General features: G+C 49.6%; 1 protein-coding gene across 1 annotated transcript in view; it reads right to left on the bottom strand.

Moving 5' to 3' along the window:
* The window catches only part of LOC138525755 (beta-1,4-galactosyltransferase 3-like), a 547693-nt gene that overhangs the window by 3863 nt on the left and 517191 nt on the right, over positions 1-26639 (bottom strand). The window lies entirely within an intron of this gene.

Genomic DNA, 26639 nt, shown 5'->3' with positions numbered 1-26639 from the left:
TGTACCTTTACATTCATCCCTAGATTACTACAGATGGCAAATCATCACCTAATAGAGGACTAAATCTGCTGGTCTTCTATTGATGTCTTATTGCAATCAGAGTTTGCAGACATCGAAAAATCCCTTGGTGTGTTAGTACATGTTTTAACAATTTTTGTGGAGTTCAGATCAGTCATTTGTTTTGGATCCAATCCCCCAAAGGTATTCCAAAAGGTAAGCTACAGCACAGAAAAGACACCCCTCCCCAGCGATTTACCTTAAACAAAAAAATCATGAGCAACTTGATCAAGGGGGCGGATTAATTGTCAAGTTTGTGTAAGCATGCCAAAAGGCCTCGATTAGCTGCTACCCTTTGATGAGGTCACTTGCCATCACTGAGTAAAAGGCATTCCCTTTGGTCCCATGGAGGAAAAGGTGGCTAAATCCACAGAGTAATAAGAAATGACAAGCTCTTAAGAAACAGCTTGAATAGAAATCACTCGGTCACCAGGGCAGTGACTTTAGGGACAAGAGAGGCCAACACTTTACCTGAACTATAGTTTAAGTTTAACCTGGCAACCTTCATGGGAGAGTTCTCAATGACATGTGGCCAAAAGGAGGAGTCACAGAGCTCTTCTCTGGCACCTACAATGATATAAACTTAGGCAATGGTCAGAAAGACCCAACTACAGTGATGAGTTAACTGAGCGAATTCTCTAGTTGTTCTACAAACCTGGTATCAATGCTGCACCCCATTTGGGAAATGTATTTAACCAACATTTTTAAAATCAAAACAATGAGGAAGTGCAAGGCTCCAACTTGTGAAAACCATTTAAAAAAAAAAAAACCTTTTTATTTGCATTTTCAACACATAACTTCAAACAACAACACACAACACACAACACACATCACACACCTACCCTACTGTCACGTTCAAGTTGGAGTTTGCAAACTGTTCTTGTAGGTTGATTCACTGCGGGGTTTTCTTCCCCTCCGTCAGTAAAGTTCTTGCGTTGTTCTGTGTGTTACCCCAGGGTTCAGTTGGGCCCCACTGCCCTCCCTTGATCACTCATCCTCCTGTTTGCTAGATTCCCTCTTTCATCTGGGCAGTCCTCTTCTAAGCCCCTAGGTTCGCCAGTGCTGTCTCCTTCTCTACCAAACAAGTCCTGTACCAAACTGTTCCATGCCAAAACCTTCACTTCACCGTCACTTTCTCCCCTATGCAGCGCCCTAGTCCACACCGATGTTTCAGCAATCACCCATTTTTGCTGGTCCGCCCACCACCTCTCCATCAATGACCCTGTACTTGTGTTCCACGCCACTGCTATGCAACGTTTTTCCAGTATTGTCATCAAGTCTTTCATTTTCACCAAATGTGTTCTCTGACTTCCCCCTCTCACGACCATGCCTGCATTTGGATCACCCCTTTGTGGCTTTCTCCGTGATGAAGTCCCAGAAGTGCGTCATCTTCGTGCATGACCAGAACATGTGCAGCATATCCGCCCTCTCCTCTCCACAGCGCGGGCAGTTCCGAGTCTGTCTGCCCCCCATGTTCGACATTCTTCTGGGCGTTAAGTATGCCCTGTGTATTAGATAGAGCTGCATCTGTCTGAACCTTGCTTCCTGGAGTCTTTCTTTGCATATCGGAGGACTCGTCTCCATTCTTCGTCTGTAAAGGGCTGCTGGAGCTCTTCCTCCCATTTGGCCCGCGTGTGTAGCACTCTCGTGTTGGTAGTGCCCAGCAGTTGTTCATAACGTCTGGATACTGTGTGTCCCTCCTCTGAGATGTCATACCATGCGCCCTGGGCCCCTCCTGCTTCATTCGCCTCCGGTAAGATCTCCCATCTTTTCCCCGATCTTTCGGACCATGTTATTGTATAGTATGAATTGGCCATTCTGTATGCCCTGCTCCTCCACCAAATTTTGAAAGTTCACCCAGTGATCATCTCTCCACAAGTCCCCTATTTTGGCTAATCCCTTATCTTCCCACTGTGTTCTATACGTTGTCAGGTTTGCAATGCGGGCATTGACCATTTCCGCCAGAGGAATCTGCCTGTAGCAGAGGTCGCACACTCCTTGAACTTTCCACGCCCTTTTCCACAGGACCAGGCCTAGCTTGACAATGTTGGGAAGCACTTTAGCTGAAATTGGATCTACCCACAGGAGTTCCCTCAGATAGTATTGCTGCACCGCCGGCTGAAAAAGTATTGAGTCTATAGAGGATTCTTCACCCATCCACTGTACCACAAATTGCAGTTGACCAGCTAAATAATACTGTTCGAAGTCCGGGAGCCTAATGCCCCACCCCACTCGTAGTCCCTTGTTAGCGTGGTCAGTGCTATCCTGTTTCTTCCCCCTCCCCACAGGAACTCCCTTGCCATGGTGAGTAATAGTATAAAGAACAACCCTATTATGTTATATGGAATGTTAGTGAAATAATACAGGAGCCGAGGCAGGACTGTCATTTTCAACAGGGCCGCCCTCTCTATCATTCCCAATGGCAGAGACTTCCACAACTGCATGGCCTTCACTTTTTTGTCTAGGGCCACCTGAGTGTTAGCCTTGTATGGCTCTTTGGTGTCATGTATATGTCCACTCCCAGATATCTAAAGGTTAGTGGCGTCCATGTGAGTCCTAGGTCCGGTAACTGGGTTGGGGTTGCTACTCTCAGATCTGCCAGACAGTCTGCTGAATTCCCCAGGGCTTCAAGCAGGTCCGGCATATGTGGCCGTAGGTTTTGAACATAGAGAAGCACGTCATTGGCATAGATAGATATTTGATGCACCTCCCCGTCTATCTCTATTCCCGTGTCCCTGTAGTCGGCCCTGAGGAAATCCGCAAATGGTTCCAAGGCCAGGATGTATAACATCGGGGAGAGTGGGCATCCCTGCTACGTGCCCCATGCAATGCCCCATTCCTCCGGGAGGTGCCTACCCATCTTCACCCTCACCCTAGGATCCTTGTATAGGAGCCTGACCCACCGTAGGAACCCCTCGCCTATCCCAGGAGCCAGCCAGTCCCAGTTCACTGAGTTGAACACCTTTATGGCATTCCCCCCTCTCTGATTCGTGCTGTCTATTACATGGTGGAGTCTGCAAAGGTTCCACACTGTGTTCCTCCCTGGTACGTATCCCGTTTGTTCGGTGTGTACTAACGTAGGTATAACCCTTTTGAGTCTATTGGCCAAGGCCGGTGTCAGTATTTTAGAGTCCTGATTCATCAGGGAGACTGGTCTGTAGGAGCCGCACTCGTGGGGCAGTTTCCCTGCCTTAAGTATGGGTATTATATGGATTCCGACAAACTCCTGGGGGCTGCCCCTTCTCATATGCCTGCTTCAGTGTTTCCAACAATTTCAGGGGTCTGGCTACCCGGATATTTCTTGTAAAATTCGTTGGGTAACCCATCCGGTCCCGGGGATTTGCCCGTCAGGAGGTCAGCTATAACAGCCGACAGTTGCTCCACTGTGAGCGGTGTGTCTAACATTTGAGTCTGCTCCGATGTTAGCTGGGGACGATTAATCTCTGCCAGAGCATCTGCTATATTCCCCTCTTCTGCCTCTTGGACTCTAGAGCACTGCTTCTCATAGAATCTCGAGAACACCTTGCTGATGCCTTCCTGGGCCCCGACTTCCTCCCCCTGCTCGTCTCTGATCAGTTATTGGCTCCCGCTTACCCTCTTGTTTAGTTGGCCGGGCCAGAAGTCTACTGGGCTTGTCCCCCTCCGCATGTAGCCTCTGTATATACCTCCCATAGTCCAGCTTCCCCAGCCTCGCCCAGAGTGCCACACACTGCAGCCTTAGTGCGGCGAGATCCCCCGGTTCAACCCCCATCCTGCCCGCTCGTGCTTCAGCCTGTTCCACCTACCTTTCTTTCCTGTCCAGTTTGGCCCAAGTCCTCCAGTCTTCCCTATGGCTACACCCCTTACCACCACCTTGAGGGCCTCACAGATCGTTCCAGTGCTATCCACACTTCCTGTATTGTGCTCAAAATAGTCATCTATTGTGCCCTGGATATGCTCTTAGAAGTCCCCGTCTGTCAATGCTTCTGCTCTCATTCACCATGTGGGTATGGGGGGGCTCTCCCATGTGTGTGCCCATGTCTCCACTAGCGGGGCATGATCCGATAGTCTTCGTGCGTGGATGTGTGCCCCGGTGTATTCCCCCACTGTCTCCTTCCCTGTGAACAAGTAGTCTATCTGTATAAACATCCTGTGTGGGGAGCTATAATGTGTGTACCCCCTTGTGCCCCTGTGTACCTTCCTCCAGATATCTTCCAGCTCAAGTTGGTCCAGTATCTTCTGTAGTGCTCTGGCCGGTGGCGCTGGCTTCTTATGCTTCGTGTCTGATCTATCCAGTCGAGGGTCCAATGTGCAGTTGAAGTCACCTGCCCAGATGACCGATGCTTCTCGATATGGGGCCAGCCGTGATGCAAGTGTCCTAAAAAACTCTGTTGCGTCGTGGTTAGGGGCGTATATATTCACTAGACACACCTCTCGGTTCTCCAGCATTCCGTGAACGATCAATACTCTGCCTTCTGCATCCCTTTCTTGGTTTATGAGCTAGAACAGAGTCCCTGGAGCAATCCACGTCAACACTTGTTGTAATTAGAGTACGTTGAACTATTCAACTGACCTCCCCATTTCTTGGCTAACTTAATTTGCTTTTCAGACATCAGGTGGGTCTCCTGCAGCATTGCGATGTGGACCCTCGTCTTATTCAGCCAGGCGTAAACTCTTAGCCTCTTAACATAGGCATTTAGTCCCCTGACGTTCCACGTGACTACATTCAATGCTTCCTGGCCCATATATATATTGAGTCCAGTGGCCCGCTCAATCCCATGGGCCCATGTGTTGGCGTTCGTTGGCGCCTCTGGGCTCGCCCTTCCTTTGTCCAGTTCATGTGGGTGGTGTTGGCCCCTCTGGGCACTTTCGATCACTGCCTGTTCTGGGCATACTTCCGTCCCTGGTGTGGTTCGCTGTATTTCTATGTTCGGACGTTGCTCTGAACACTCCTCCTTTTCGCCCTTGCCGTTTCCGCGTCGCTCAAGGTTTCTTCCTCCACTCATGCCTTCCCCCAACAAACCTAACCACACAACTACTATAACTAGAAACAAACGCCCAGCCACCCTACCCCTGCTCGGGCTCAGCCGCTTTCCAGGTCCTACCCTCCATTTCGTGGGTGCACTTGTTGCGACATGGTGCCTTGAAACTGGCATCACAAGTCCTGTCATTCCGTGGGGTTCCGTCTGTGGGTCTTGGCGGCCTGCTCTCTGTACCTTCCGGCTCCCACGTTTCTTACTGCCGGCTCAGGTCTGTACTTAAAATTCGTCTATGTATTCCACTTCTTCATGTTTCATTTCATGCGGTCGCCCCGTTCGCCGTGTTGCTCTGCACCTGCTGTTCCACCGTTGTCACTCTTTCCGCCAAGTTCCTTGTGTCCTGCCCAAGGAGCCCCACATCCACAATCACTGCATCCAGCTTGCCTTCTATCAATGTTTTAAGGGCATCTATGGCTTTCAATATGCTACCTTCCACCTGTCTGTTCTCCCCTGAGGTCATGCTGGTCTCAGGTGTCTCGGACTGTTTCTCCTCGTTCTTCCGAGCGAACAACTCCATAATGGTTTGCCTCCCTTTACTTCCCTTCTACTTGTCTGGCATGTTTGCACTCATGGCCTTTGTGCGTCTGCGTCGGGGCCCCAGCTTGTCCGGTGTTCATAGTGGATGAACTGACTCTTAACTGTTTCCCTTGTTCGGCTGTCCACCCGCTACTGAGTGGATTATTTCTGACACAGTGACGTTTGCTGTGCAACCCTACAGCTTCCTCTTCAGGTGGCTGCCCTCTGCTGGGTGGGAGGACTGGCCGCAGTTCGGCACCTCCTGTATTATGGGCGTTGTGGTTTTGATGCCCGACCCATCTTCCCACTAGCAGACACAGGATTGTGGGCCAATGGACGGTGTCCTCCCACGTAGTATGTGTTTTGCTTTGCAACACTGTTCTCCTTGAAAGGACCTATGTTATTGTGTCCTGTGGAGCTTGGCGCCTCTCATGTTCGGGATGCCACCCCTCTCTCCAGCGGTCACTGCCAGCCCTTATACGCTAGGGGTCTGTTAGGTCTCTTGGGTCCAGGCCCCCTTCCGTATGGCTGATTAATGCTTGGTTGTGAGCCAGGTGGGTTGTGGCCACCCACGTTATGTGGCTTTGATAAGCAAATAGACTGTGCACTCCCAGATACTGGTTGATGTTCGCCCACAATTTTGTGTCTCCTGCTCCCCTACGTGATGATCAGCTTTGTAGTGAGTCTCGGTGGGGAGCGGGGCCCTCTCCTTACAGCTTTACTGCATCACTCTATCCCTCCTTTCTCCTCCCAGGTCTGTCTCGCCGTCCTGGCACGTGGCTCTGCTGATGCTGTTTCGTTATGTTGTGGCGAGCCATGAGCGCCCCTCCATGTCAGAGTTTATGCCAGCGGCAGGTTTGGGGGGGGGGGGGGTCGAAGCCTCTCGATGGGGGGTATGTCAGACACCAGCTTCTTTTAGTCCTACACTGGGAGCTGCAGTGGCTCAGTGCGCGCTGGTGGTGTGGTGCCATAAGGGCCGGTGCCCCTTCTCTGAGGCGAGTGGATGCAATGCTGTATTCCCATGCACTGTGGCCTCCCATGTATTGTGGGTTATTTCAATACGGTTCTGGTAGTCCTGCGACCTCCCACGTATTGTGGATTATTTCAATATGGTGCTGGTAGTCCTTGTCAGCATGTGTTGCCCGCAATGTGTCAGGCATTAATGGCGGTTGGGCTCCCTTTTCCTTCTCCACCGTTCTGCCTTTTCCTTGTTTTAGCCTCAGGGTGTGTCCCGTTGCTGTCTGGGTCAGGCCCCCGTAGTGGCGGGCGACCATGGTATTACGGCCCTCCCACGTGCAGGGTTCCGTTGTTAGACGGTCCAAGCTTCCTCAGCAACGTGCTTTGGGCTGCCTTTTGTGTGGCAGCCAGCTTGATGAAAAGGCTCCAGCGCTCCACTCACTGCGTGTCAGATCGCTGTGGTGTTTCCCAGCGGTTCAGGCTGAGGGATCCTTCCTTGCTGTTGGCCGTGGCGCTGCTGGTTGCTTGTGCAAACTGCCTGCTTATTGTCAGCTGCCAATGGCGAACCTGGGCATTGGAGCTGCCGCTAGCTACGATGTGTGCCTGAGGGGTGTAAGACGGGCTAGCATCAGGGAGGTTTCATATGAGCCCTGTGTGCTCTCAGCTCGTCCCCGTGGGTCCACTGTCGGTTCTTTGCTGGGCCGTCCCTCCAATTGCAGCGTGGCAGTCCGCCTCCCTCCGAGTTGCGGCACGGTGTCCAGTGCTCCCAGCACATGTGCCTCGTAAAGCAGCAGGGCTGGCCCGATCACTGCCTTTCCCCCTCGATCCTACTACGTTGCGGCCCCGCTCCTCCAGCCCCACTCGCCCAATGTTCGTTGTAGTGGTTCTTCTGCCGCGCTCTCGGTCGCAGTGCTCCACGGCTCTCGTCCGCTCTGCTTCTCCCCCACTGTAGTACAGTGAGCGTTAGCCTCCGCGGGGTGTCCTGGGGTCGCCAGTCCTCCAAACAGGGGAGCCGATTTTGCTACAGGGGTCCGGTTTTGCTGCCAGAGCCTCACTTGTGTTGGTGTTGTGCGTCCCTCGGCTCCCTTCTCTCTTGCGACGCCACTTCCCAGGCCGTCGCAGTGAGGCTCACCAGTTGGACAGGGGAGCTCTGTCCGCCATCTTGAGAGTTGGTGCAGCTCTCGCCACGGGCTCTCTACCGTCTGCTCTGCACACCAGTTCGGTCCAGGCTTTGCACCAGCTGAGGTCCAGAGCTTTAGGCAGCCTTTCTTCATATTAGTTGAAGTTCTCGTTACATATTTTACCAGCCAGGCACATCAGCTTGTCGGATCATCAGGGAGCCCCGAGGTTCCAAGCCACGACCAAAACCAGGTTTATATACTCTGCACACAATTCAGCACCTTAAGTCAATGTACACACTGCTGCTTGAGAAAACGTGGTGCAATTCCTAAAGTTGCTAAATAAGGTTGCAAACCTTAACCTAAAGAAAAGACCAAGGGATAAAAACCATATTTGAAAATTAGAATGGCTCTCGTGCAAATAGCGGGAGGGGGTGCATTTCTGTTCTTTACAAAGACAGCCAGTAGATGGAGTATTAACCCATCTACACGAATATTCGAACGTGTAGTGTACCACACGAAAGGCTTGTTCTACCTAAACACGTTGCTAGTCCCAAAACGGCCCTAAAAAGGCAAAGAAATAAAAAACGTTTGTCAGAAAAAAACAGGCAACACTACAACAGACTGGCAGAGGAAATCGGGGCAAGTGGTGGCTATTTAAGTTTAGAAAAATAATTGATACTAGGAAAAAAGTATCCGAGGGCTTGGAACCAAAAGTGTTTATTATCTGCTCTTTGTACAAGCCTGTTCCTGTACTTGCGTTCTGAAGTAATTCCCTGGAAGATTAGCTGCATGTAAAGAAATGTTAACATAATAGCACATCCTTATCACCCTGGTTCTATCCAATGTCCCAGGTCACTCTAGAACCAACACACCGTAGTAGTTCTGCAGGATTGGAAATGGGAGAGCTCCTCGACTGGCTGTGTCCTTAGGATGTAAGCAGTTAGGAGGGTAGGACAAAAGGAGTATTTGAAAGACCCGTTATGAAGGTGTTGCTATCGTATAGCCTCAACAAGAGTAGGGCTTGTGCAACATTTGGCTGCTGCTCAAAAGGTCCTGATATTTCTCTTAGAGGAGAAGCGGATATCGTGCCCATGTAGCCATATTCTTAATACCAAGATAAAGGTAAAGTTTGTAATTGAACATTAAAACCTAGTGACTTTGTCCTGGAGAGTAGCTTTACCTGACCATTTATGGACAGGAAGTGAAGATTACTAATATTTAAGTGGTGGAGACATGCAGTCTTGGATGGTCGCCATTTGAGCAGGGAAGATGATGTCCAGCTCAACTGAGACTTGGCAATGTGGTTGTGTATAATTGCAGTCTGAAAAAAAGAAGCCGTTGTCGATCAGCTCAATGCAAACGTCAAATATCATGGGGACTTGGAGTTGAAAGTTTGGGAGATTGGGAGTCAGTAATTTTTTATTAGTTAATCAACATTGGGAGGAAAGCGGCAATACACATGAGCCCTGCGCTGTTGTGAAAATATTCAAACAGTTTTGCTAGGAAAGAAGCCAGTACTAGCCAATGCTGTAGAGGCTAGTAGTTTTAGGAGGGGTTTTGGTTGACCTGCTGCTTTTCAGGCAAACCGGCAAATAGCCTTTTGTCCAGAGACGTTTTCTCAATCTTAAACCACAGAGGACCAATAATCTGGAAAGCAGATGGGATCATGCACGATGGTATGAGATCCAACATGAAACTCCAGAATTGGAGCAAACAAATGTTTTTACAGGTAAATATGTATGTAATCGAACTAGCCTTGGTTGGCTGGTCGGATTCCAAGTTGCTGAAGCTGCTCATCTGAAATCGGATTTTATATATTTTGCCTGCAAATAATTACACAGATTCCTGGCATGTCTCAGAGTGGGATGTCTCTGGAGGGGGTTGGGTAGGATGTAAGAGAATCTGAATCTTTAACACCTTCTCAGGGCGGTTAAGTGTGCCATCATGCTGTGACTTGCGGTAAGTGACCTTGACTAGTTTGATCTTGATTTGCCAAGTTTTCTGCATTTAGCATAGTTTTAGGAGGACCTTGGGTGTGGGTGACTATTGCCAGCATCTTTTCTGGGCATGAGGGCTTTGTATAAAGAAGCCACAGATTGTTTTTAGCGCTATGCCTTTCCTTTGTCCTGACGGATAAAACCTAATAGTGATCGACTCGTGCTAGTCTGACTGACCATAGTAAAATAAAATTGAAATGATGGAACTAATCAACACCTAGGTTGTCTTCAAAATTAATTGACTTTAAATCCTAAAAAAGGATTTTTTCTTTTCTTTTATGGGGTTGTGTAAATTAACCACACCCTTTACTACTGGTTCTTCAGGGGGCCCCACAGAACCCCGATTTCCTAATTTGATTATCCCCTTACCTCCACTGACCCTACCCACAAGCCACATTATTCATCTTCCTCTCCCTGCCACCCCCTTACTCATCTTTGCCCACCACCCCTACAACTTGCACCCCCACTTCACCCAGGTTTCACTTGTCAGGGTGGAGGGGGGCTGAATGCCTCCCTCTTGCTCCCCTTCCCGATCCCTATACCTTCACTCTGTCCCCATTGTTCTGCCTCCTGTACCACCAATCTGTCTGCATCAACTTCACCCCTGTGTTTTGACCGCTACCTGGCCTGCCTCATTTCAAGCTAACCCTCCTCCATTCCCCAATCATAAACTGGTTGATAGCCAGACAGGTCAACCAGATTCACCAGTTGACTACTCTAGCATGCCGATCAGTTTATGTTGACTAGATTGACCCAAATATCAGTTGGGAGTCAAGTCACGCAGAGCTGTCCTTAAAGGGTTAGAGTAGCCAATATTTGGAGGTGAGGTGTTGTGCCGAACCAGTGGGTCGAGAAGGACTCCACATAATTGTTCATGTTTGACCTTTAACAGAGGAGTTGAGACAATGGAATAAAACATATTGTGATCAATGCGTTTGGCATTTCTGGTCCATATTTTCTAGCATTAAGGTCAGCCATAAATACTGGGCTTCCGAAAAAGTACATGGAGGGCATTTGACCGTGCTTAGACCCACCCATTTGAATTGAGTCTTTGCATTGATATGTATAAAGTTTAGCAATCGAAGATCTTTTCGATTATACCATCTTTGTTTCTTCAGCACTCAAAGCTGTCTTAATTGGTTGTCTTTCACAACAGTTATTAAAATCTGCTACTGAGAGTTATGTTTCATCAACCCCATAGGTAAGCTCCATATATAGAACGTGTCAGAAGGCTTTACATTGTCAGTGATGTGGATGATGGATTGTACTACAAGGAGGACTCCAGATGATATTGTATTTGTGATAGTGCCCTTTCCCCATTTGTATGTCCTCAATACGCTTTGTGATTGGAACGCCCTCGGGGACCGTAGTCCAAGTGTCTGAGAGTTGATTTATAAGATGCGTGTGTGCATTGTGCCAGGTAAAGCACTTAGGCAAGCTGGCTAAGCTCCAGTAAGGAGCACTGAGGTCAGGCATGTGGGCGGGTGCTGTTGGTGGTTTAGGATAGAGTGCTAGTGCTCGAGATTTGAGGTGTGCACAGCTAGACCGACATTTTGAATACGTTGTCACTGTATACTAATGGCGGAGGTGTTGTAGTATGTCAGGGATTTCAGTGCGAACGGCTAATGCGAGCTGCTAAACCGGAATTGAACAGCCATAGCTGCATTCTAAAGTGCATGGATGGGTGGCCATGTCCACAGACGTGGTGCATGGTATACATACCTTAAACTGGAGGGAGTTCATCTTCAATGTCAATTTTCTAGGTCCAACACGATTGTCTGGTCTCGCCAGTTGTGGTCTACCTAGATTGAAAGCCTGAACAGTGGGAGAGGGGCTCAGGGGAGATATTTAGGATAGCCTGTGGGAGAGGGTGGGCGGGGGCAAATTTATCAGTGTGCTGTAGCGAACACCTAGATTTTGGATACGTTGGTACAGTGAGAAACACCTAAAATTGGGACACAACAGTAAACACAGTAACCCCAAGATTTGGGATACCTGGATAGAGGGGAAGAACGGCTAAAATGCAGCACATGAGTGAATGCAGTAACACCTAGATTTTGGATGCCAGGATAGATGGAGAAACGCCTACAATGGGGGCATAATAGTAAATGTAAAGGGAATCATTTCAATAGACATTTAAATGGTGAGTATGATGGACAATTACCATGCATGCTCAACTTGGATCAAATGGATTAGTTATGCTGAGATGCTTGCACTTTCAGGTTTACTTCAGCAGCACAAGCAGAAACGCATTGAGCATTAGCAGTAAAGTGCAATTGTAAGCAACAACCAAACAGCAGCAAAAATAAATGAATTTGACCGAGCTGACAATTCAACTGCCACCACACTGGATTGCATGAGTAATATGAGGAGGTGTTCTGAAAGTTTGAATGAATGTAACATAAGTGAAATAAAGAGCCTTTTACGTTGCCATAACCGATTAGCGGTCATGATCCTCGCTAATCAGTATCCTTCACCCCTCTATGTGGGGAAAAACGAGGCCTCAGTCACTCGCTCATATTTAGTCAATTCTGGGTCTAAATACTGAATAACAAAAATAAAACAAAGAACACTGAATACAAAACCAACTCAAAGCTGTTATCAAAAATGTCAAACTGTCTTTCTGCCATAAAATACTGGATGGCGTTTCACTCGCTCATGCTCAACTCCACTAAGATTGAAGACTTCCCAGCCAAACCGACTGTCTCTTCCCCTCATCTTCGTTCCAGACTACCTTCCTTACTCTGCTGCCAATCATAACCATGGTGTAATCTTTCGCCCATCTGAACTTCTCACTCCTCATAATCTTCCAGTGCAGCCAGACTCAAGTCATCATCTTCTTTTCAATACTGCTAAACAGCTTATCTCCGCCCTAGTCCTTTGTCAATCCGACTACTGTGACACCCTCCTCTATGGCCTTCGCAACTATACTTTTTCACCTCTGGACAAAATCCTCAACTTTGCTGTCCACAAACTTTACAGTCTTTCTCGTTTTACCTTTACCTCTTCTGCTCGTCGCCAAGGCTATCTCTGAAACGAACAGCTAAATTTAAAGTATCCATGCATCACATTACCACTCTGCTCATTTCACTTCCTACTATCCCCCTCACTCATTACGATCATCCTTGGCTCACCTCCTTGCCACTAGTCGAGCCCCCTGCGCTCTCTCCATCTCCTCGCTCCCCTACTCTGGAATACTTTCCCCCCCTCTATACTACTCCAAACTCTACCACTATTTAAATCCTATCTCAAACTCCTCCTTTTTCTGAAGAACCTTCTGCTTACTCCATCACTCTGCTTCCCTATCCTCACATACAACGCTACAGCACTTTTCTGCCATCACTCCATCCCAAAACTGGCTCCGGACCCAGAGGAGCGCTTATAGGTCTGGGATCTGTGGGGACTGCAGGGACAACTTCAAATTTTTGTAGTCGTCGAACGAAGGTGACCAGCAGCAGTGTAGGAACAAGATTGTATCGGTGCTACCCAGGAGGAGGGTGGTTCGCACGGGATAGGGCTAGATACAGAGTTGAACGGACCAGGCGTCTGAGATGCTGGCCCTCACTGGGATACTCAGGTCGGCGGGTGCCTTCTCCAAGGTTTTGGGACATCGCCCCATAGTAGCTTACTTGGGTAGCTACGCCCGCTGTGATTGTGAAATGCGTGTTCTCAGTAAGAGCGTAACAGAAATAGAACAGTTTGCCTAGGGCCCGGGCCGCTTGGCGGTTTTCTGGGCAGCAGAAGCATGGCAGCGTTTGGGGGTACAGGCATAGTTTGGGGGGTCTGCAGAAGCATGGCGGTGTCGCAGTTATGGCCACGGGCAGGGTTCATGGTGGCCTCAGTGACGCATGGGCAGATATTTGGGGGGTACTTTAGGTATTGTTGGGATTCTGCCTCACCAGGGTAATTTCACGCGCCATTCCGGCGTTCGCTTCAGATGGCGGGGGCAGCGCTGAATGGAAGTGGGCTCTCACTTTGCTCCAACCAGCGCTGCGCCGGGGTCTGCATGCTCCACTAGATTTCCCTGCATACTGTGTCACTTGGTAGGATTGTGCTGCTGGGAATGGTTTTTAATGGGAGCAATGCTTTTGTAGACGCATTTATTGTGTAGGAGTTCAGAGGAGGACGCATTGGAATTTAAGCATGCAGGCAGTGCAATTTAGATGCAAACTGATTTGCACAACAGTTCATTTTTCAAGGGATGGTTTTTTAAATGTATGGTCTGGGTTTATAAGAATATACCGGCAAATGACTTCCTGGAGTGGTTTTTGTAAGTTGAACCAAACTAAAGAAGGGTGATGGGAATTTTGCACATTAAGGACCATTGATCGGGATGGATTTAACGCCCAGCAAGTGGGCCCGTGTTCGCTTTAACAATATTGTTCACAGCATCGTGGTATCTAGCCAGAGAGATCGGGAAGGAGCTTGTGGGTTAGCATACCACCCCCCCTACCCTACTACCCTTGATCTGCGCTCAAGTAGGTTTGTTGTTCCTTAGCGTTTAACAGGTTGTAAGACCACGCCTGGGCCTGCCAGCATGGGCAAGAGCGGGGGGGGGGGGGGGGGGTGCATAAAGGGCCAGGTGGGTTATGACAATGATGTACCCCATGGTGAGAAAGTTTAATCGATGCAATGGATTGCTTGTGGTTGGCTGTGATGCATTTTAATTTAGCGAAAAGGTCGCCCGCAGCACGTTTAAGAACGGTGCAGTTTTGCTAGGGTGTGGGCTTATCTGCATTACATGCTTGCTTCAAGCCGCAGGAAGGTTGAAGATGGTTTATGTTCTCTCAGCACAGCACTTGCGGGAGTGAGGGATGATTTTGCTGCCTTCCCTGGCACCGCCCCAGCAACGAATGGTTAGGAAAAAAGGGTTAAAAAGAGCAGTGTGTCACACATGCACTCTTTACATGGGCCCCCGCAGGTGGAAGGCCCGGGAGAATAAGATGGGAGGTGGGATTGCAGGGGAAGCGGCCACGGGCGTCACCTACTACGTGCCTGCCCATTTAGCAGCCATGTGAGCAAGGTTGGCCAGCACAACCAGAGACAAAAGGGCCCAGATTCTTGGGTGCCCCAGCCAGCGAGAAGGTGGCAGGGGCAGATGACAACCACCTGTCAAACAGACTGTCCCTGCCCCTGACAGCCTCATCGAAGGCCCTCTCCCATCTGGATGGATTGGGGGACAAAGAGCCTTTGATGCTTCAAAGGGGGCTACCCGCCCTCAGGCCAATTTTGGCCCCTATCTGAGGAGGGCAAGGGAGCCCCCCTCAGTATTCCCTTCCTGCAGCACTGTAGGAGCAGTGGCGCACCGTGTTTCCCTGCTCCAGAGAAGAAAATAAGCAAAACCTCCCTCCCACTAAATATTGCAGGCCGGTATACCACCTATAATAAACAAATACTAGGAAAAAACGACTGCCTAGGTAGAAGAACAAGTTACTTACCAACTGTAACGTTCTTTTGACTGGATGTTACTCCCACGTATTCCTCATCTATGATATTCGAATCTCACCAGCTTCGCTGCTTCAGAAAACATTTTCAGCAGAGGGCGCTGTGCACGAAGTCATGGCGTTGATGTCCCTCGATGGTCTCCGTAGCGTGTCAACATCACCAGTAGTATAAGTAGCTTGTGCCGTGCCCGTTGGCTTCAGTTCTGTTTTTTCATGGTATGATTCGAGGAACACCCAGGCGTGCCTCAGACTGTAAGCTCTTTGTGAACGAAAAGTGTAAATAATGTAAACTGCCCAGTGGGTTAGGATGGCAGGGGCGAGGAATACGTGGGGGGGGGGGGGGGACATCCGGTCGAAAGAACGTTACAGTTGGTAAGTAACTTGTTCTTCGAATTGATTGTGTCCTCCCACGTATACCTCATCTATGATACACTCCCACAGCAGTAGTAAATTTGGAGGTGGGAGTACTAATAATTTTTTTATCATGTACGGAATGAAGTACAGCTATTGCAAACAGACCTTCCTGGGAAGAAGAGGCATCTAAGCAGTAATACTTAAAGGTGTGCATTGATGCCCGTGTTGCAGCTGAACAAATATCAATTACAGGGACCCTCCTCTTGAGAGCCGCGGAAGTAGCGATACCCCTTGTGGAATGGGCACAAAGCCCTTCCAGTGGGTCTTTCCCAGCTGATCTGTAGTAAGCCCTTTTTGGGGCCAGTCTGTGTAACCCCTCCTCTTCTTTGCCCAAATGAGGAGGAGGTTGGAAGTTGATTTTTTTGTGACAAATGTAAGTCAGAAACTACTTTCGACAAGAAAGAAGGTTTAACTCTAAGTACCACCTTATCCTTGTAAAGGGTAGTATACAGAGGTTTGCACGAGAGCCTGCAATTCACTAACCCCGCGGGCTGATATTAAGGCCACAAGGACAGTTTTGAGTGTTAAAAGCCTTAAAGGACAGGAATGTAGAGGCTCAAAAGGTATACAAGTTAGGAATTTCAACACAAGATTCAAATCCCAAGTAGGGACATGCAAAAGTATTGGGGGGGTACACATTTGTGAGCCCCTTCAAAAACTGAATGATAAAATGAATATTAAAATAGGAAACCTCTTCCAAGGAGCGCTTGAATATGGAAAGCGCTGCCAAATATCCCTTTATTGTCCCAATCTGGAGCCCCAGATTGGCCAGATGTAATAGAAAAGATAGCACTATAGGAGTGCCACATTGAAAAGGGTCCACATTCGTATCTTTGCACCAGTTACTGAATTTATTCCAACGACACCGGTACAGAGATTTAGTTGCTGGCCTTCTGGCCGAAAGCAAAATCTCCATTACGTTATCCGGGAGGTCCCAATCCTTATATCTCAACCTTTCAGAAACCATGCATGAAGGTTGAGTAGCTTGACCTCTGGATGAAGAACTCAACCTTCCATTTGCGGGAGAAGATCCTCTCTTTCTTTAAAACGTATTGGAGGGCAGATGGACATGTCCAGAAGGTCCGGGTGCCACGTCCTCCTGGCCCAATCCGGGGCAATTAGGATCATGGGTTTCCTGAACTTTCTCAACCTCCTGATTACGTGAGGAATCACAGGGACTGGGGGAAATGCGTACAGAAGTGGAAATTCCCAGTCCACTACGAACGCGTCTCCTAGAGCTCCTCTTGGGGGAAATTCCCTTGAGCAGTAATGATCGCACTTTCGGTTGGCCGAGGTCGTGAAGAGATCCACCTGAGGGGTTCCCCAAAGGGTGAAGATATCTTAAAGGACTTCCTGAGCTAGTTCCCACTCGTAGGAAACTGTGCTCTGCCTGCTCAGAGTGTCCGCTGCTGTGTTCTGCTCTCCGGCTAGATGAACTCCCGACAGAGAGATTCCTTCTTGTATTGCCCAGAACCAGAGCTGTATTGCCTCTCTGCACAGTGGTAGTGACCCTAAGCCTCCTCTCTTGTTGAGGTAGTACATGGCCACTGTGTTGTCCGTTATTATCAGGACATTCCTTCCCCATACAGAGGGCAGAAAGGCCTTCAGCACTAGTCTCATCACCCTCAGCTCCAGAAGGTTGATGTGTAGTTTGGACTCCGATGGAGACCAACGACCGCTGATTGTTGGTATGGGTTCCCCACCCCGTGAGTGAGGCGTCGTCACTACCTTTATCTCCGGCCATGGTTGCCAAAATAATTCTCCCCAGAGAATATTATCATTGCAAGCCCACCATAGAAGGTCCTGAGCAACTGTGCTTGGAACTTGCAGAAGATCCGACCTATTAGCCGGGAATTGGGACCGCTGAGTCCTGAGGGCCCATTGAAGGGATCTCATTCTCAATCGGGCCTCTGGCACCAGAAAAATGCAGGATGCCATGAGGCCGAGCAACCTCAGAAAATCAAAGGCCGGAAGATGCTGGGAATTTTGTAACTTTATTACCATCTGCAAAATGTGGTGAGCTCTCATCTCGGGAGGCGAGGCTTTCCCAGATGAAGTATCCAGGGCTGCTCCGGTATATTGGAGTCTTTGGAATGGTTCCATATGGGACTTCTTGTAATTGAGGGAGAAGCCCAGTCTGTGAAGGGAGTGGCAGGTGATTGAGAGATGTTCCTGAGCTTGTTCGGGGGAACGAGCCCTGATCAACCAATCGTCCAGGTAGGGGTAGACCTGAATTCCCCCTCTCCCGAGACTCGCTGCCACCACTGCCATCAGTTTGGTGAAAACCCTCAGGGCGAAGATCAGTCCGAATGGCAGAACTCAAAACTGATAGTGAGAGCTGCCAACCTCAGGTACTTTCTGTGCTTGAGATGGATTGGCACATGAAATTAAGCATCCTGAAGGTCCAATGATACCAACCAGTCTTAGAGTTGGAGAGCCTGAAGGATCTGAGAAAGGGTTACCATCTTGAACTTGTCCTTCCAGAGGAACTTGTTCAAGTTTCTTAAGGGCAAGATGGGTCTCAATGCTCCGTCCTTCTTTGGAATGAGAAAGTAAGGGGAGTGCCAACCCTTGTTCCTCTCCGCTTCATGTACCTGTTGTATTGCATCTTTCTCTAGCAGGGTTAAAATGTCCTACACAAGGAGTAGATCTGTAATTTTGATAGAATTGGTTCCCAGTGGATGGTCCTGAGGCCTTTTTAGGAAGGGAAGGCAGTAACCTTGAGCTACTGTTTCCATTGCCCAAGCATGTGAAGTAATGCCCCGCCATTCGTTCAGATACAGTGAGATTCTGCCTCCCACCGGGGTCTTGTGTGCTGGAGGAGTGGCAGAGGGCAAAGATGCCGCTGCTGAGGCTGATTTCGCACCTCTTCCTCGTCCACTAGGGGGGAAATTTCCTTTACCTTTCTGTGCAGGCTGTCCTCTTCCTCTACCAAATGAGTAGTATCGAAAAGAACATTCGCATAGAGGAGCTAAGTGACTTAGCTGCCGCTTTGGAGGGCTGCAGTTTTTCTAAGCTCTCATCAGCTTTACTGACGAACAGCCTCGAGCCATCGCAAGGAATGTTGAGTAGCCTGGCCTGCACGTCATGTGCAAACCCCGACTTCCTCAACCACGCAAATCTGCACAGTACTGTGCTTGCAGCCATGGATCTGCTGATGCTGTCAACAGTATCCAATCCAGATTGGAGACATTCCCCCATTGCCGCCTTACCATCTTTCATAATATTCAGAAAGCCTTCCCTTTCTTCGCCTTCTGAAATATGTTCTGCTGTCGCCTTTACGCAATCCCACAGGGTATGGGTGAACCTGGTCAGGGTACAGGTAACATCTGCTGACTTAAGGGCCATACTGCCCGAGGTAAATATCTTGCGAGCCCAAGCGTCCACCTTTTTATCCTCTCTATCTGGGGGGATAGATGGGTAAGCCGACTGACTTGTGGAAGCAGAAGCTTATACCACTAGACTTTCCGTTGTAGAGTTTTTACTCAGATAATCAGGGTCACAGCTTGATGGCCTATATTTTTTGGGAAATCTTTATTGACTGCTGCAACAGATGTGCCTCCCAATGTGCAATCACTGTCCTTTGAAGAGCCCTATGAAAGGGAAGAACTGTGTCCTGTTTGGGGGCCCTGGTCCAAGATATCGGTCATACCATCTTGTTCAAAGGTTGGTAAAGATCTACCACTTACCCATATAGTCAGCAACCCTGTTCATCAAGATCCTGTACCCGGAATCTGCATGTTCTGCAGGATCAGGTTTTTGAAAATCTAACTCTGGTGACGTGTCAATGCCACTGGCAGAGAGAAGGGTGTCACACAGGTCTCTCATTCTTGACTCACATTTCTAGTACCAAATTTTACTCCAAATGGAGAAATGTCTTCCTCTGAGGCACTTTCTTCCTCATAAATAGAGGACATGGACTTAAAAAAGTCTGATTTGGGTAAAGGTGTATACCTTTTTTCCTGTTCCGGAATTTGCCTTGAGGGAATCAAAGGATTCTTCGAAATCGTCGATGACGACTTCGATAATGGAGCCAATATCTCCTTCGCCGTTGAGGTAGTCGGCGCCGATGGCGTTGATGAACGCGTCGAGTGCTTCGACGGTTTATGCTTTCAAGCCAATACCGGGGAATCACTCGAATCTCGAGGAACCTTTGATTTTTTAACGTCGGGTCGAGATCGTCGGGTTTCTGCCTTACTACTGGACTTGGCCTTAGTAGTTTCTGACTCTCCTGCGTCGTCCAAGGGAGCGATCGGGGTCTGCATCTTACGAGGTTTCTTTGAGGGGGTCCGGGCCACATTCTCAAAGACCTTCATCATTTGTTCTCTAAACTCTTCCCATTTCCTACGGGAATCGGACTTAGTCTGACATCCTACCATCTCGGTAGATGTGTTTGACGAAGAGGAAGGAGATCGATGTCTCCTCTTGGTCTTTTAGAAGACGAGGAATGTCTTGATCTACTCCTAGATCGAGATCTCTGAGTGTTTATGCCTATCGCAGTCTCTCGACTCGCCCGACTTTCTATGCTTCTTAGAAGCAGCCTTCAAAGAGGCCCTCGAAGCATCCCGTCCCACTGCCAGTTTACCTTTCCGTTCGCAAAGAGCTTTCTCCGTCATCGACTGACAGGAGCCACAGTCGCTGGTCCGATAGTCTGAACCCAAGCACCAAAAGCAGACACAGAGAGAGTCAGTGATCGACATTTTGGAAACACAGTCGACACACTTGTTAAACCCCGTCTTAGGAGTGGAAAGGGTCAAAGAAGAAGACATTTTCTCTGAGAAAAATAGGAAGCGCACCGTTAACTCGATCGGAAAAACGGAACTGGAGCCAACGGGCGCTGCACAAGCTTTTTATATGACTGGTGACGTCGACACGCTACGGAGACCGTTGAGGGACATCGACGCCACGACCTCGTGCACACCACCCTCTTCTGAAAATAAAATTCTGAGGCAGCGAAGCTGGTGAGATACGCATATCGTAGATGAGGAATACGTGGGAGGACGCAATTCATTCAATTCATCCTCCTTGCTTGCCGCAACCTCTGTAAGCCTCCTGGGACGAGGAGCGGGCCGCCTGGCGGTATGTAGAGGAGCCACCGCCTGATCCCTTGGAGGCCCCCTGTCTGCCTCTGGCGCTCCGAAAGGGCCGTCGTTGCTGAAGGACTCCCAGGGCTCTGGCCGTCTCAGTGTCGGCCTTGATGGCCTGCAGCGACTCATCCACCGTTTTCCCAAACAGGTTGTTGCCGTTGAACGGCATGTCCAAAACCCTGGTCGGCATGTCCTGATGGAAGTCTGTCGCCTTGAGCCAGCCACGTCGTCGAAGGCAGACACTGTTGCCTTACTGGCGAAACCCAGTGTCGGCAATGTCCGTTGCCACCGTTATGGCGTGGTCCGACACCACCTCACCTTCCTGCAGAATCTCCAGGGTCTCTGCCCTCTTGTCGTCTGGTAGGAAGTCCAGTAGGGGAGCTATCTTGTACCATAGCTCCCTGTCGTCACGGGCCACAATCACTAAGGCGTTAATTGTCGTCGCCGCAGAAGAGATGACCCGTCGTCCCATGGCGTCCAATTTCTTACCCTCGCCGTCAGGTGGGGAAGTAGAGGTTGAGGCTGTCGCCCCAGCCACCTCCTTCTTGGCCACCACTGAGACGACCGAATCCGGTGTAGGTTGAGTCCTGAGGCACAAGGGGGCGGCGTCGGGGACCCGGTACTCCTCCTCGTACCTGTCCCTCTTGGCAGGCGGCGTGGACGGGTTCTTCAGGATCGCAAGTCCCTCGTCCCAGATATCGTCGAGTAACGGTACCGCGAGGACCGCCTTTCTCTTGGCCTCTCGCCGTTGATAGAGGAAACCCTCCTTCTGTTCCTCGGGGCAGAGCTGGAATAGCTCGGATGCCCTGGCGATCATGGCGTGAAAGGAGCCAATTTTGTTGGGCGGGGAGGCCCGAGGGAGTGGTGATGGAAGGTCCGTCCCGTCGTCACCACCGTCGTCGTCATCCGTCCCCGTCGTCATATCTGTCGCCGTGTCATCCCTGGGGTCCGGTGAGGGGGATGAGGGCTCCACGGGTCATGAGGGCATGAAGGGTGGGGGAGATAAACTCTCCTCCGCTTGTTTGGAGGGCTTCCCGTCGGGCCCGGTTCTGGATCGTCCGCCAGGGTTTGTGGTAATCTTGTCCTTATCTCCGTGCATAAGGTTTGGATTGCCATCAAAATGGCCGCTGAGTTGTCCTGAGGCTCGGCCAATGGCTGCGACGGGAGGGATGGCTGCTCCTCCACTGGGGCCTCGTTGGCGCCACCGTCACTTTCTTCGACCACCTCTTCGGGATCCCTCCCGTGGGATCGTACCTTCTTGAATCTCTCGTTGAGGTTCTTCACGGTTTCCACCAGCAGCTCCTCAGAGGCTGAATCCGTGTCCGTAATGGCCACCGCCCCCCCCCCTCTTTTTCCACCGCGGTCTTCACGGGGGTCTTGTCGATGGGCTGGAAAGAGGATTCCCTCCGCAGTGGCAGGGAAACTCTGGGCCCCGAGATCGCCTTCACTGGTGCAGCCTCCCAGGCTTCACCAGGGCTGACGCGACTCCCTCGATAGAGGCCTTAGCCGGGTGAATCACGGCCTTCGCCAACTTGGGCCCGCTTGAGGCCTTCACCTTGGGGGGGAGGGTCACCTCCTCGCTCCCCCTCGGCCAAATCCTTCGAGATTGACCGGGGCCTCTCCAGAAGCTTACCCGGGTTCTTGGATTTCCTCTTCCCCGAACCAGAGCGTTGGCTCATGGTTGATGGTGCCGGGGAAGGCACGCCCTGCCTGGCAGCCGAAGAGCCTGACCGTTCGGCGCTCCCGGTGCCCGCGGACTTGCGGTGCTTAGCCTTCTGTTGGGCCCCTGTTGCTGGGTGCCTCACAGGACTTAGAAGACCGCTCTGACCTTTTCTTCTTCTCACCTGCTGGGCCCTTCTCCAGCCAGCTGGTGAGGCGGGAACGACGATCCCTCATGGTCCGTTCCGATAGGTTCTTGCAGAACGCACAGTCCTTCTCCACGTGCGTCTTGTCCTCATGAAGGCAGTAGAGAAATCTCGAATGCTCGTCCTCCTTGAAAACATTCTGTAACCTGCATCCAGGGCAGTTCCTGAACGTCTTGGATCCGGGCGTCGAGCTTCCCTTGTCCTGGGCCATGTCCATGGTAGGCCTCAGATCTTCTGGAATCCTCCAAGAAGCGTAACTCGATGAAGAATTCACCCTTGAGGGGCATAGAAAATTCTGAAACAGGTCCTAGCTTGAGGCTCCATTTAACTGAAAAATGAGAAAATCTCTTTGAAAAAAGCGCAAAAATGCATTAAAAGCTCGAGAGCTATAGCACGAGGACTCCCAACACTTGAACGTGTGGTAAAAATCTGAGGATGGCTGCCAGGGGAGGGGCTTAGGGAGAGGGCAGTCATTGGCTGGGGGCAGTATGACCCAGAGACCAGTGATTGGTTACTACTAAGAAAGACAGATCAGAAACGAAACTGATACTGATTTTTTCTTTACCGAGGATTCCCAGCCTGACGACGGGGAATATTCATGAGTATGTGAATCCATGCCAGACCCCATGCTGGAGAATGGAGATATCGGAGGACCACATCAGGTTTGCTCAGCAGTATGGGCAGTAATACAGCAGAAGTGCCCAGAGTTTTGGTAAGGTCGGACACTCCCACGGATACAGGTCCAGCATTGTTGCAGGAGAGGTGGGGGTGTAAACAGCGTGCTTCTAGTTCAAGGTAAAGGGATCCTGGGTTTACCAGTTCATATATAAGAGGAAAGATTGGGCGAATAGTTTAAGTGCACTGACAATTTAAAAATATGCTTATAATGTCCAGGCTAGGGATCCAGAAGTGGGAAGTGTACACATTGTTACTGGGAGTTTGATTGATCAATGTGCCTTGCAATAGTATAGGATACATGGATACTTGGGCATTTTCCAGCACGTTCCCTCCACCGCTCCCTTGCTGTGCCACCAGAGCAGAGCATGTGGCGACCAAATTGGTGGAACACCAGCTTACATGGTGTGCTACTAATCATTAAGCTAGAACAGCCCAGTGTCTGTGCTTGCCTACTTGTTGCTAGCAGGGTATTCATTGCGCAAGGAATATCAGGGAACAGTTTGCCGGTTTGGAGAATATTTCTCGGTATTGATGACGTTAGTGAGAATCCTTTATGTTAATGAGCAAAGTCCGTTATCGGCATAACGATTGTTGACGGGTGCATGTTAAAATATACTGTAGAAATAATATTAAAATGTGCACCAACCCAGGCCTTGTTTAAATAACAGAAAGGTTGCAATGGCAGCTGTAACAGTAGGGACAAGTTACTTACCTGTAACTGTTGTTCTCCAGCATGGGTCTGGCATGGATTCAAATGCTCACAAATTTTCCCCGTCGTCAGGCTGGGAATCCTTGGTAAAAGAAAAAACAGTTTCACTTTTGTTTATAAACTGTCTCCTAAAAACCAATCACTGAGCTGTGGGTCATACTGCCCCCAGCCAATGACTGCACTCTCTCTAAGCCCCTCCTCTGGTAGCCATCTTCAGATATGGTAGCACGTAAAGTGGCAGTATGACCAAGAAGAGCCGTAGAGCAGCAGGAGGGAGGGTTTGCATGTGAATCCACGCCAGACCCATGCTGGAGAATTGTTACAGGTAAGTAACGTGTTCCTTCTCCAGCATGGGGTCTGACATGGATTCACATGATCATGAATAAAGAATACATAGCAGTACTTACATTCACAACCACGGGAGGTGGCAAGGCTCAACAGAGGCAATTTCTCTTACCTCCTCACCAGGCTCACCTTCAAGCAAACAGGTTGGTAGCACTGCTTGGCCGACTCTGGACTCCTCCCTGGAATCCCTGTTGATGCAGTAAAATCTTGTGAAGGTGAGTATAGACCCCCAGGTAGTAGCCCTGCAGATGTCCAGCAGGGGCACACCGACAGGAACGCCATTGTCATAGCGATCGCTCTAGTAGAATGGGCTCTCGGACAGCCAGGCAATGGTCGGTTTGCCAACCAGTGACAATGGGTGATGCAGCCAGAGAGCCATCTGGAAATGGAAGCCTTGGACAGGTCCTTCCCATGGTTCACAGGACGAAAGTTCACAAAAAGCTGAGAAGTCTTCTGGAAACTCTTTGTGCGTGCCACATAAAATTTCAGCGCTCGAGCCACATCCAGCGAGTGTTAAGTCCTTTCAGGCGGCGACAAAGGAGTCGGAAAAAACACAGGCAACACCAAGGGCTTGTTTAGATGAAATTCTGATGGAACCTTGGGCATGAAGGAGGGGTGCGTCTCTTGGAAAGTCAAGTAAGGCCGCTTGTAGGACAGAGCCTGATCTCACCTCTCTCCTGGCAGAGGCGATGGCCATGAGGAAAGCGGTCTTCCAAGACAGGAACTTAAGCAGAGCCATGGGCTCGAATACCCCCCTCCCCCCCATGAGCCTCGTCAGCAACACGTTGAGTTCCAATGCTGGGACAGGCGCCTTCACCGGCGGGAACAAACAGAATTGTCCTTTGATGAACTCCTTCATTAGACGGTGCTACCAAAGAGAAGACCGTCCCGGAGACCTGGTGTAGGACTTGAGGGGCCGTGACCCACAGCGGGTTAATCTCCTGCGACCAGCACCAAGTCGCGAAACGCTTGCATCCTGCAACTTCTCGCAGTTCATATTCTGATCTCTGCCAAAATTGGTCAATTGTTCTGGATTTTGATTGTAGGTATAATACAGCCACGAGTAGCAGGCGGCCATTCAGAGTATCAAGTATCAGCATCAAGCACACAGGACGCATCCCAATAGGGAATGATATATATATATATATATATATATATATATATATATATTATACCTACGATCAAAATCCATAACAATTGACCAATTTTGGCAGAGATCAGAAGATGGACTGCAAGTTGCAGGATCTTCAACTCTACAAGGACCCCACATAAATTCGTTCATTCAGGAACTTCAAAAATAAAAGAACGGAGAACATTGTGAACTAATGATTGCTGAGTTTCTATATTATGTACAAATTGCACTGTAATTATGAATAGCACAATGCACCAAACTATTGTACTAGTGCCTTGAAGAAGCCCAAGAAAGGGTGAACCACACACACACGTGCCTGCTAGCGAGTTATGTTGGCACAAAAATGATGCAAATTATGTATATGAAAACGTTGAAACAATTGAATTAGAACCAATAGGTTTATTCACTAATTAGTGTGCCTTTGAAAATTATTGAAGAAACTAATTGTGCAAAACTGTATATATTAATGTGCACTGGCTAAAATAGAAACACAACCGCTTACCTAAACTAACAGACCGGTAGGTGAATATCGGTCTCTATGTAGCCATGAAGCCACTGACCTGCACATAGCTTGGACTAGTCAGAAATTGAATGAAACACTACAAATTAGGAAGGGGGTAGAGCGCACAGACTAATATTATTCAGCAACCTCAAAGTAACCATCTTGTACCAAAGCTCCCGGTCGTACCTGCCCAGGATTGCTAGGGCGTTGGCTGCCTTGACGGTCATCGACAGCGAGAAAATAACCTTCTGTCCCACGGCGTCCAGCTTCTTCCCCTCGCCGTCCGGGGGAACAGATGTCGATGTCGTGTTGGACGATTTCTTCCTTGCCGCGGCCGAGACTAGCAAGTCCGGCGATGGCTGCGACTGCAGACACTTGGGAGCCGATTCAGGCACTCAATACTTCTTCTCAAGCCGGTCTCTCTTAGCCAGTGTTGAGGAAGTGTTCTTCAGGAGCACTAGCCACTCATCCCATACTTCGTCCAGGAGTGGAATGGACAAAATTGTCTTCGCCTTCGCCTCCCGGCATTGGTACAGGAACCCCTCTTTTTTCTTCCCCTCCGGGGTGAGCTGAAAAAGTTCAACGCGGGGGCAATAATGGAATGAAACGATCCCACTTCGTCTGGAGGAGACACCCTTGGTGGCAGAGAGAGAGTTGTTGGTGTCAGCTGTCGCTATGTGCGTCCCCATCCCTTGGGGGGTGACAGCAGTGACGGCTGGAGTGGAGGCATAAGTTGCCTTGTCTTTCTTCGGCAGAGGTGGCCCTGGTGACAGTGGGGCCCCTGCCGATGGAGCTGC

This window comes from Ambystoma mexicanum, chromosome 7p, assembly GCF_040938575.1.
Source record: "Ambystoma mexicanum isolate Mex_15411 chromosome 7p, UKY_AmexF1_1, whole genome shotgun sequence".
Lineage (NCBI taxonomy): Eukaryota > Metazoa > Chordata > Amphibia > Caudata > Ambystomatidae > Ambystoma > Ambystoma mexicanum.
The sequence above is the reverse complement of the archived record's forward strand: the minus strand, read 5'-3'. Positions and strand labels throughout refer to the sequence as shown.